Source organism: Onthophagus taurus, chromosome 1, assembly GCF_036711975.1.
Source record: "Onthophagus taurus isolate NC chromosome 1, IU_Otau_3.0, whole genome shotgun sequence".
Lineage (NCBI taxonomy): Eukaryota > Metazoa > Arthropoda > Insecta > Coleoptera > Scarabaeidae > Onthophagus > Onthophagus taurus.
In genome coordinates this window covers 24,460,187-24,473,049 of record NC_091966.1, presented here as the reverse complement: position 1 = coordinate 24,473,049, position 12,863 = coordinate 24,460,187, and positions in this window count along the sequence as shown.

Sequence of the window (12,863 nt, the reverse complement as noted above, 5' to 3'; positions counted from 1 at the left end):
GTAGGTTTTATAGTTTTTCCCAACAGACCGTAGAAGTTGTTGATGTTCTCGTGTCCGGTTTTTGATTTAGGAACTAGCAGCGCACCTCCGTTGTGACTCTCATTCGTATATCTCGAAAAATATACTGTGGAGCTCTGAGATGTGTTGAAGTAACCGCTACCTTTCCAGTGAATTTTGGAAAGGAAGCTTACTTTATGTATGTGTATTTGCTTCCGTCTCGCTTTCAATTATGTGCAGTTTCCTCAGCTGCAGAAGGCCTCGTGGATTCTATGTGTCGAGGCGGATCTTCTGCTCATGATCGCTCTTCTTTTCGTAACGTCATTCAGGTTAGCTTAACATTGTAAAAATTGAAACAACGTCAATAATATTCATCTGGTTGTGAATTATTGAACAGTTAAGTATTAGGTATTCTTTTTTAGATGTCAATCATGTCTGTAAAGTCATTTTCTTATAATGATTACTAACCAAAAACACTTGTGGCTGTGCTAAAAAAGATTAAAAAAGTAGTAATAAATTTGATACCCTTCATAATAAACACAATGGAATTCGTATTAACATAATAATAATAATAATAATCATCTTTATTACCGTAATAACATATTACAAAGTCAAATGTAACAACATAATATTTCAATTCAAAAATACTTCTATTTACAAAATTATTTCAAAAAAATCTTCAATGGAATATAATGGTGCTTCCATTAGTACTTCTTTTATTACACACTGGAGCCGTTGTTGTGGTAGCATCCGTATGCGCTGGGGAAGGTGATTAAACAGTTTAATACCCCAGAAAATACTGTTGTCTTGCGTCTTTTTTAACCGATGCATCGGTATTGCAAGTTCTTCTTTTTGTCTAGTGTTGTATTCGTGCTTCTCATTATTGGCAATATGTTTATCAATATTTTGTCGCATATCTGTAATACAATTTAGTACATATACTGAATATATGGTAAGTATACGCTGCTCTTTAAAATATTGTTTGCAACTTTGAGTTGATTTAAGATTGCATAGCGCCCTCAATGCCTTTTTTTGGAGAAGAAAGACTCTTTCTGCTGCAGACGATGCTCCCCAGAATAATATACCGAAAGTAGCAATGCTGTGGAAGTTGGCATAATAGGCAAGTCGCGCTGCAAAGATGGTGGCTACATTTCGTATTCTCCTTACGGTATAAATTGCAGTGTTCAATTTTTTAGAAATGTTCTCTACATGTACTTGCCAGTTAAGTTTGTTATCCAAATAAATTCCCAAAAATTTTAGGCTGTTATTCTCTGCCCCAACATTGTTTTGGAAATGCAGGTATTGAGTCTTCTCTTCATTTAATTTTAAACCATTGTTACCAAACCATTTTTTTGCTGCTACTAATGTTAGCTGAGTTTTAGTTTGCAGATCATCCATATTGTTCGCAGTGGATATAAAGGTGGTGTCATCCGCGTACAAGCACACATTGTCATTAGGTACAGAGTAAGGCATGTCATTTACATAAATTACAAACAAGAGAGGGCCCAGGATAGAACCTTGTGGTACACCAACGTTGATATCATACGTTTTAGACAAAGCTCCATCTATTATCACCGTTTGCTTTCTATTGCACAAATATGAAGTAAACATGCTAAGGGCTGTGCCTCTTACACCATAGCAATCCAATTTGTATAGCAGATACGAGTGGCTAACACTATCAAATGCCTTACTTAAATCGATACTAATCAATTCAACATATTTCCTCTGATCGATTGCCTTGATAATGGATTGTATTATTTCATTAACTCCACTAGTAATAGATCGTCCTTTTATATAACCGTGTTGGTGATCATTGAAGAGCTCAGTCTTCTTAAAAAAATTTGTCAGTCTGTCGGCCAAAACGTACTCGAAGATTTTGGAAATTGTAGGGAGAATCGATATTGGTCTATAACTTGCTGGATTTTCCAGATGTCCCTTTTTGTAGATGGGGCATATTTTAGCAACTTTTAATTCGTCAGGGAACACACCATGTTTTAAACATGCATTTATTAAATATGCTATGTGTTCTGCAATCGCAGGTATAACTTTTTTTAGAAAAACTGTCGAGATTCCATGTATGTCTTCTGTTTTCTTAGATTTTAGTTTCATTGTTACTGTAATAACCTCGTCTTTGTCAGTAGGTCTAAAAAAGCACGAACTGCTATGTGTGTTATACAGAACATTTCCTTCATTAATAACATTTACTCGTTCACATTCTACAGAAGCCAAATAGGAAGCAAATTGATCCGGTGTAATTATTAAGTCTTGTTTTTTCTTCTTAATGCCCCTTGTCTCTGAATTTATTATTTCCCATGTTGCTTTTTGTTTATCATCTGCATTCAGAATCACAGATACATTATACATTTGTTTCTCGTGTTCAAATTGTCTTTTTAACTTCGTCTTATACTTATTGTAAATATCGTATGATTCTTTGTCTTTAAGAGTTTTTGCCATAATACTTAATACTTCAACAATATTTTGTAAGCTTATTATTCTGTCGCTGACATTTAATTTATATTTAGATGAAACTTTTACTTTGCTTCTTTTTTCAGGACAAGATCTATTAAACGCATCCAATAGAAATGAGTAATATTCAGAGAACAACTGTGCTGGCTGTGGCGTAGACTCTGGCGAATAACTTAAGTTAAAATAATATTGACACATAATTTTCATAAATGAATTCATTCCCGTATTTGCTATATTTCTGTATCTAACGTACTCTTGTTTACCAATGTTACAATCTGTATGTTGATATGTAATAGTTTGAGCGTAATGATCCGAGAGATGGAAATTTATAGTTTTTACATTATATTCTTCTTTATTTAAGTTTGTAAATATATTATCTATACAAGAACTTGTTGTGCTTGTCTCTCTTGATGCCTCTAACATAGTAGCATGTAGTCTGTAACAATGTAAAATATCTTGTAAATTTGTCAAAGCTTTTGACCCCTTAAGAACATTTATATTAAAATCTCCGGCAATAAAAACTTTTTTATCATTCAGCTCCGTTTCTATTTTCTCTAAAAGTATTTCTAGTTTTTGAAAAAATATTTCTAAGTCGCCATTTGGGGATCTGTACACTCCAATGATGAGAGTTTTTCGATTTAAGACTTCAACTGCTGCAATTTCTATATGTATCTCTTCAGAGATGCAACACAGGTCTTCACGAATCTTAACTTTTATAGACTCCTTAACAAATATTAATGAACCACCTCTCTGATTGTTTCTCCGAGTGAAGGCAGATGCTAAATTATAGTTTGTAATACTTATTCTCTGCAATACATCGTTTGATAACCAGTGTTCAGTTATTATTGCATATTCAATCTTAGAATTATTGATGATATTAGTGAAGGCGTCAATTTTATTGCTAAGACCCTGTATGTTTATGTTCAATAATGTTACCATAGGAATTTCTCTCATGTTTTGGTCAGAGTAGAGGCCTGGAGTCTGAATAAAAAACGGTTGATTCTAGCTCCAGCGGGCCATAATTGCGTATTTTCTATAGCAATTTGATGACTTTCTTCAACGGATAGTTTAAAAGACGAATATTCATCAGGATATTTTGAAACAAGTTTTTCGCATTTAGCATCTATGTTTTGTGTTTTCAGATAATCTATGATGTCCTTCGTAGTTGTTTCAGGACTTAATCTATACAAGTGAAAGTGTCTGTACTGCTTAACCCCTTTCAAATTTGTGCCTTGCGCAGTTCCAGTAATTGTGTTTTGATTTCTTCGTTTGTTTTTTCTAGCAATGGCTAATTCAAAACCATCATCGTCAATAAATTTGCCACTGTTTTCATCATTTTTTTTGTTTTTATGAACCTTTTTTTCCAGGAGTGATTTTTTTTGAAAATATTTCCTTTAAAGAATTTTCCTCTTTACTATTTTTATTAATATTTTTGTTTTCGATCTTTTTGTCATCAGCTGTAGTCTTTTTTTCCGATTCCGAGTTTTTACGATGTTTTGAAATTGTACCGGTTTGCGAGTTGTTATTTCGCTCGGATCTCATCTCAATATTATTAAAGTTACCGGTTTCTTTTTCCCGATTTATTTCTGGCATTACAGAAAATTTTGTTTCTGAATTTATTTTTAACTTTGCAACTTCACGTTGGAGGTCTCTGTTATCTTTTCGCAATTTTTCTATTTCTATTTGTAGGCTAGTTATTATAGTATTAGTAATACTTTTGATAGCATTTTCAATTTTTTCATTTATAAATTTTTCTAAGCTAGAGTTATCGCTTACCTCTTTTTTTTCATCGTTTATGATTGAGGTTAATTTTACACTGCAATCATTGCACTTCCATTCTTTAATTGTGCCGTCTTCTCGGATTTGATTATATTGGGCTATAGAAATACCCACACACTTTAAATGATAATTTCTTTCACAATCACTTCGACATACTATATAATCATCGTATCTTCCAATACTTTTCTCACAGTATGCACACTGTATCGCCATGTTGGAAAAAATAATGGAGGACACAAGGAGGTGGGATTAGAGGTATTTCTCGTGTATACAAAAATTTATTAGACAATCCCAGTAATAAAAATACCGATTTGGTTGTCATAAGAAAAACAAAAGATATAGCTTGAAACGAATGAAAATTGGTGGTTTCCGTTTAGACCAGATAACTCGTTCTAAAAAGTGTCAGCAATGATAAAGTTTAAAAGCAGTTGCATTACGCGTTATCGGTTTATTGAGGAAAATTGAAATCGGCAATTTTTATTAAATGTGTGGCTTGGTGTCATTGACAATGATTTAATTGTACCATATTTTCTTCGAATGACATTAAATGTTTTTAAATTTTCACATACTGTCATTTCCTCGAAGATGAGTTGCCTCAGCTTCTCGATGATGTTTCCATACAAATCAGGAGAGAATTGTCTGGTCGCTACTTAGACGAAGTTTATACAAATCATTGGATAGTCCGCGGTGGTCCTCAGAATTGGCCAGCAAGATCTCCAGAATTAAATCCATTAGATTTTTGTATGTATTTGGGGTTTTCTTCAAACGTTGGTTTATTCAACTCCTGTTAATAATAAAAAAAATCAAATATCAATGATTTACGGAATCGTATCATCGCATCATATGCAATCGTGCGTTCCTGCTGAGGGTGGCATTTTCCACATTTATTATGATTTATTATTGATATTTTGTTAACGTTGTTATTACTTGTTTTTATAGTTTTGTTAATTGTTATTAGTACTACAATTATTATTGTGATATTTCTTAATTTACATGTTTTTTCAACTAAATGCATTTCTTGCCATTCTTTCAATAAGATTTCATTCAGTTGTTCAAAATGTTTTCAGTACATGCGTATAAAACTCTAGACATTGTAATAATTAGTCTGAATTTATGGCATATGTGTCTGTATATTATTTTTTTTGTGATCAAACTAACAATTTTATGAGAAAATGTTAAGAGACAAAAAAGTTGCAGATTGAATCCATCTATCTCTCATCTATCTTTAAACCAAGAGATAGAAAAATAACACGGACAAAATCACAACAATGAAAATATTTGTCATTATAACACTAGCCTACTTGACATTTTTAAATAAATAATAACTAATCTGTGAATTTATGTCAAATTTCTAATGGATTCTTTTGAAAAATTCGCGTCTTCAGTAAACAAAATACGACATAAAAACTGCGGTGTTTGTGTAACTATTTGAAGAATACATTGGCAAAAAATTAAACGAGGTAAAAAATCCTGCGGTAAGAGCGCTTGAAGTTTGTAAATGATCTTAAATAAATATGCTGGAATAGCTTAAGTTTAATTCTTGAGCAATTTTTCTTGTACTAGTTCCGGGAGAGTCTTCAATTAAATCAAGAACTTCTTCCTCTAGTGCTACAGTTCGTACTTCTCGTGAACGTCCGTAATCGGCAGTTTTTCTTGAAAAATGTCCATCTTCTCGAAGAGATAGAAAAATAAACACGGCCAAAATCACAATGAAAATATTTGTCATTATAATACCAGCTTACTTGACATTTTTAAATAAATAATACCCTGAGTATTATTTAATTTTTTTATGGACAAGAAAGTTGCGTATTGAGTCTCACTATTTAAATCAAGTTTTTAAATAGAAAATTGTAGGCGCATTAAAAAGTTCTGATGGAAAATATTATAGGGGTTGATTTTTTCACCCCCCTTGTAATAACATTTTAGGGTTACAAAAATCGTCAAAAGGTGTCATTTTATTACCAACAGTTATCTACCAAATTTCATTCTTCTAATTCTAAATTCCTCCACAGTGGATTTATTAAATAAAAACAATTTTTTCCCATAACTTTAGAGGGCTATAACTTGGAGCAGAAGGGGTTTTGAACAAAAAGCTATATGAAAGATACCCCTTAATTTACACTGAAAAATCACCCCTTGAAATGTTCGCATCAATTTAGAAACAGCCTGTATATAAAACACGATACCATTATTTCGGTATTTGATTTATACCGTTACTTTTAATGTCTGAAACTTATTATAATAATAATAAATTGCTTTATTGTTCTCATAGCATACAAAAAAAATCATTGTAATAAATCATTGAAAATAATAGAAGAAAAAACAAAAATAAACAGCAAATTAAATAATTACCAATAATAAAAATAAAAAAATTCATACATGAGAACAATATTATGGCATGGTTCAACTCATGTTGTTCTTCCACCATGCCATAGGGAATTTAAACATGAATAGAATGCGCATTAACTACAACAATATACAACAAAAAGAAAAAAACATAATGCAGGTGCAAAGCTATTTTTACAAACGTGAAGGTCACTGCCGCCCATCCAAATAATTTAGCATGTATCTTTTAAAAGTTATTGATGATGCACACACTGTCCACTCAAGAGGAAGTTCATTCATTGTCTTAGCGATCTGATAGGAAAATGACTTTTTGAAAAAAGCTGTATGAAAAGTAGGTGGAGGTAATCTCCCTTCAAATCTAATGTTTACAGTGTGTATATCTCCGCGAAAACTTATTTTATTATAAAGGTAAGGTGGCTTATAAAGATGGAGGATCCGGTGGTAGAGGCATATAGAGTGCAGCTCCTTCCCTGCATGTTTAACCATTTTAATTTTGGCAACTTATCATTTACATGATCACTTCGGTGAAGACCAAACAGTAAATGTACACAGGAATTTTGCGTTTTTTGAATTTTTTCTTTTAAAACATAGGACAAAAAAGGAGAGTACAGAACATCTGCATAGTTAAAAAGTGACAGGACCAGACTTTCACAGAGACATTTCCTTGTGTTACGGTTCAAATAATGCCTGTTCGAGTAGATAACCTTGAAACTCCCATACGGCCTTTGTATGCATTTGTTGATATGATCATTAAAAGTCAAACTCTCATCTAATAAGACACCCAAATTCCTTACTGTTTTCTGGAATTGTAACGGTTCATTGTTCACAAATAGATGGAGACTGTCCGCAACTTGCTGTCTGAGGCTCTTCGGGCCGGAAATAATGGCAAGAGACTTACTCTGATTTATATGAAGCCCATGGTGCACAGTGTTAACAAGTTTGAAATTACCGGCCATAACATGATTTTACTAATTTCTTTTTTTAATATTTTGGCAAATGGGGATCGTTAGGTTATATCCTAATACTCGCTACTCCGCAATAACCACTTTTTATAAACTTCAACTGTGAATAAAAATGACATGTAAAGTTAACACTTATTTTGCATATCAATTTCCAAAAACATTTGATTAATATTGAGAAACGATTGTAAACATATTAAAAGTTGTACCCTTATGAAATTTCACTATAATTTTATACTGTATGTGTTGTTTATGTAACACTGTAATAGCTTCTTGAATGCTGGATTTATTTATCTTTTTCTCAACACTGTTCATAAACAGATTTTATTTGCATTGTTAAACTTTAATTTAAGCTACAAAAAAGGTCCTACAAGATCCCAGGTTGAAATTTGTTTTTTATGTAGTTTCAAGCCTGTACTTTCCTTTCCTAAAAAAATAAATTGCGCATATTTGCGCATTTTCAATAAAATGGCTAATATACAGGGTGGTGTCTACGGATATTCGACAGTGAATACTGAAAATTAGTTTTGAAACTATCAATCGTTTACAATTTTTCAGTATTACTACTTTTTATGAGTTAATAATAATGAATTAATAATTGTCTTTAATTGTTTTTTAATAGTCAACATATTTTTTTATGTACAATTAAAAAGTGTATTAAAAACTGTAGCATTCCATTTAAAGTAACGAAGTTATGGTCTACTTCCGGTGGACCGGAAGTGGCAGCCATCTTGAAAATGTTTTAGATCGAAAGTTCCGAATGAACAACCTATGCTACCAAAATTGCAAACCTTTATGAATAGAAGTCACTAGAGTTTACAGAATCTGTTAAACACGTTTCTGTAAGACATATTATATCATAATGAGCGTTTTGAATAATATTTTTTAGAGCATCAAAAGATAGTAGCAGTGACTTGACGTTTAAATGGCAGAAGGAAATCATAGTGTTGTGAAATTACAAATATTAAATACAATAATTATAATATATAATTATATAATATATATTATATAAAAATATATTGTACAAAAAGAGAGAAAAACAAAATTAAATAAAACAATTAAATAAAGTAATGAAGTACAAAAAAAAAGATTACTATCATGTACATAATATCATGATAGTATATTCTCATGACTCAACCGAATCACAATCAACCGTAAAAGGATTTCTAACATCAATTCACAGGTATTACTAGACTAAGGAACATCTTTCTTCTAGTCACACTTAAGTATTTTATTTCTTTTTATAAAATTTAATCAATCTTTTTTATTTTAGTTTTAACATTTATGTACATAGGTATATATCGTTTTGTCATAACGTAGAAATTTGTGAAATGAAGTGTGCATTCTTAATCTCTGCGCAATGTTGGTAAATCCCGTTTAAAAGGTTCAAAAGAAATAAGTATTTTCCATATTAAAGTTTGCATAAGATCATTTTTAATTTTATTTTTTTCAGTTAATTTTCAAGTTAAGAAATAATGTCACACTTATTTAAAAAAAATATACAAATTATTCATATATTCTAAGTTATGTTTACATTAATACACATAAAACGGGTTTGAAAGCTTTCATGGTGTTATTACAAATAAATCTTCGATATTTAGCCATGAATCTATTAAAATAGTGTTTGATATTTTGATTGCCATGTTGCAATCTTCTTCAGGCATAAGTCCGAGGTCAGTCACACGCGTTAATTACTAATCTGACACATTGGAGAACAGATGTAATGGTACACTTTATGAAAATTGGTTTTAGGCATTAAAATATGTTAAATACAAAACTTTTTAATTTCAAATAATTAATATTCTAATGTAATGTCGACTAAAGTAATATTATGCAAGTCTAAAACCATATCTTATATAACTAAATATTCTCCTTTTAAATCAACTTAATTACACAAAATGAAGCACAAAATTTCAGTCACGTTTCTATAGGAGAAAATGAATACAGATAAATTTCGGTTTTGTCATGTCGAACGAGTTATTTTAAATAAGCAAAAGAAAAGAGACACGGTAACCTACTTCGTCGAAGGTTACGCAACACTCCCTGACCATGCTTTGGACGGATAATAAGTTAAATAACTTTACGTCACAAATTTTTTTTTCGGTACATATTTCGTTCCAATGTGTCGAAACATTAATGAGGTATTTGCAATAAAGGGGAAGTGCGTTGTTACATTTTAAGTAAATATTTTTGGTATTAGTTAACATAGTTCGTTGAACTATGAGAAAAAAAGACAAGAAATAACGTTTACATAAAGAGATTTAAAAGTATAATTACCTTATTTCTTTTAATTTTCTATTCAATTCTTAATAAATTTGAGAGTTTTGTTATTTGGAAATAAGCTTAGGGGATGTGTGGTACCTTTCTTACGACCTTCGATGTATTGTTACATGATACGGACACATAATATAACTTCCGTTTGAAGTAATGTGATGAAGTATTTGACTTCGGTGATAACAGAACTGATTGCAGGTCCACCTTTGATTATATATAATATGGATTGAGCCAACGAGAGAGATAGCTTGCGCAAGGTGATCGAACCGAGATAGACATAGAAGCGTACTGCCATATAATGGGTGTACTGATAGAAGTGAGATAGATATAGAAGCGTACTGACATATAATATATCTATCTTTGTTACACTTTCACATTATCGCTTTCCATCTGCGTCTATTCACCTTGAGCAACATTTTTGTTAGTAGATATATTCAGTTAGCTCAATCCATATTATATAATCAAAGAGGTCCACGCATATAACTTTCTGCTTCTTTATCTTTTATTTTTTCTTCCCTTACTTCTTTTTTCATTGTCTGGTGTAAGTTGAAAATTTCATCTGATAGATTTCCAGTTCTATGACTTACACATTTGTCACATTCGTCTTTCTTTGGACGAAAGAGCGACAAGTTCATTTTCTCAAAAACATGATCAAATGATGTACTGGATGCGAACTTGTATTTATTATCTGCGCACCATTGTTTGTAAAATGTATAAATTGATGATTTTGACTTCCATAATGGTTCTAAGTAAAATTTTGATGATGACGATCGGCAGTAATGAGATTCGACCCTTGGCAACTTATTTAAAAAACGCTGTATATTTTCTTTCACTTTCTGATATCGAGTAGCTTTTTCTTCAATAAATTTTTTTTCTTGTTGTTTTTCAGTATTCTCTCCCACATCTTTATTTATATTCTTTTCCCGAGCAATTTCCTTCAACCAGTCCAAAACCATGTTCTCTTTTACGCAATGTGTGCGTAAAAACATTTGCTTGTATACTCTTAAATGATCACCTGCTTTTTTTATGTAGTATTCTAAAGTCTCGCTTCTTCTTGACACATTATCCTCTTTTCTATTTCTTTGTCTATTAATGGGCTTAGATACAATTAATAATGACACATACACTTTTCTTGTAGACCATGTCATTTCTGACCAAAAATGATTAAAAATATTTTCCCTCTCCGTTTCTGAAAAATCGCGACATTTTAGCACTGAATTCTCACGCAAGGAAGGTTTGCAGTTGTACCACTCTTGCATTTTTCTCTCCTCTTTTGGCAAATCGTATCTCCATTTTTCGTCGACCATTTTTCTTCCTAAATATTCTTTTCCTTGTTCGCGAAACGACTTTCTTTTATTTTCATACCATATTTCGGTGTCTACAAACTGTCTCTTGTTTCTTTTCCTTTTCATCTCTGGTAAGTCAGATTGTTGAGCTGTGTCATTGCTTACATCATCCTGGGGATGGATGGCAGTTTCAGGTACATAATTTAGATCCTCATTATCAGTATCCATTTCCTCATCTTATTTATGTTTACTATTTAATTCAGGCACATAATCCGGATCATCTATTTGCACTTCTATCTCTTCTTCAATATTTTTATATGGTAAATGTTCTAAAAGCACATTATTTTCTAGTCCAGTCTTTTTATTCTCTTCAATATCACATTCTGTACTCGTTAAGGCTTTGCAAACTTTATTTATTTCTAAGGTTGTCTTTCCATCACTTATTCCTACATTATCATATTGTTGTGTAAAACTAAAACTAGATTCGACGGCACAAAGGGAATCAGTAATTTCTGCAATGTCTAATAATAACAAGCTTTTATCGTCTTGTATTGCTGTCGGATTGCACAAACTAATATCGTTCGTAATATTGTCTATTTGTTGATTATAAGGTAACATGATACTAGTTTCAATACTCTGTTCATTATCACAGAAAGGTGTTACAGGGTTACAATTGTGCATTATAGGACATGAATGATTGTTTCTAGCAACTGATTCAGGATCAGATTCATATAAAATTTCATTCAATTGTACAATATTGTTTTGATTGTTCATTGCATTGTGTGTAACTTGGTTATTCGGCAGCATGCGTAGAATTTTTTTTTATCTTTAACATACTCAATTATGTTTGCTGAAAAGAAATTAAAAACTAATTATAAATTATTTTATTATGCGAAACCTCTCGCAAATCCCACAAGTCCAACTGTGTTAATATATAACATAATATAGAATAACTTACCTTTAGCAAAAATTGCAAAGAAAATCACACTGATACTGGATGTTTACATATAATTTGTTTTTCAACAGACCCTCTGTTCACTGCATGCTGGATTACTCTGCAATGAGGACTTACGGTTATTACGTGTCAGGTTCAACGAGCATGGATTTGCGGAGTTTACTAAATTTTAAATTAACGAAAAAGTAATTTTTACAGGAATATGTAATTTTTTCAGTCAATAGATTATTTTTTCCTCAACAGATGCTACTAAAATGTCAATTTAGACCAAAAGTGGACTTAGGGGTTTTGCAGATTAGGCCGACGATATGGCAAGTGTGCGATATCTGACACCATTAAAATAGAGATAAGCAATTTTTATCTTGTGATTAAACATAAATTCCTTTTAAAAACACAAAAAACGTCTAGTTTGGTGTAGTAAACCTCCAAAAAGAAAAGATTGCTCCAACCGAGGGACGTTAGTTAAATCAGCACAACCAACCCCAGAATCAACTCTAGAAATCGAACTTATTCTTTGTTACTCTAAATATCTTTAAGATTATTTTCGGTTCCTTATATTTTCCATGTAAACCTTAATCTTTATCCGAAGCAAAATTCGTAAATTTGTACACTATTGAAATCAAAATTGAGACGATAAAATTGCAATCTATGTGACGTGATTGAAGAAATAGAAAAAGCACAGACTGGAATAAAGAAAGGCAACGGTTGGAAATCAAACCCGTTGATCAAAACCTTATGACTGTATTTAGTGGAGATCGAATAATTTAACGCAGTTACATGAGCGTCTGCGAATATCTGATT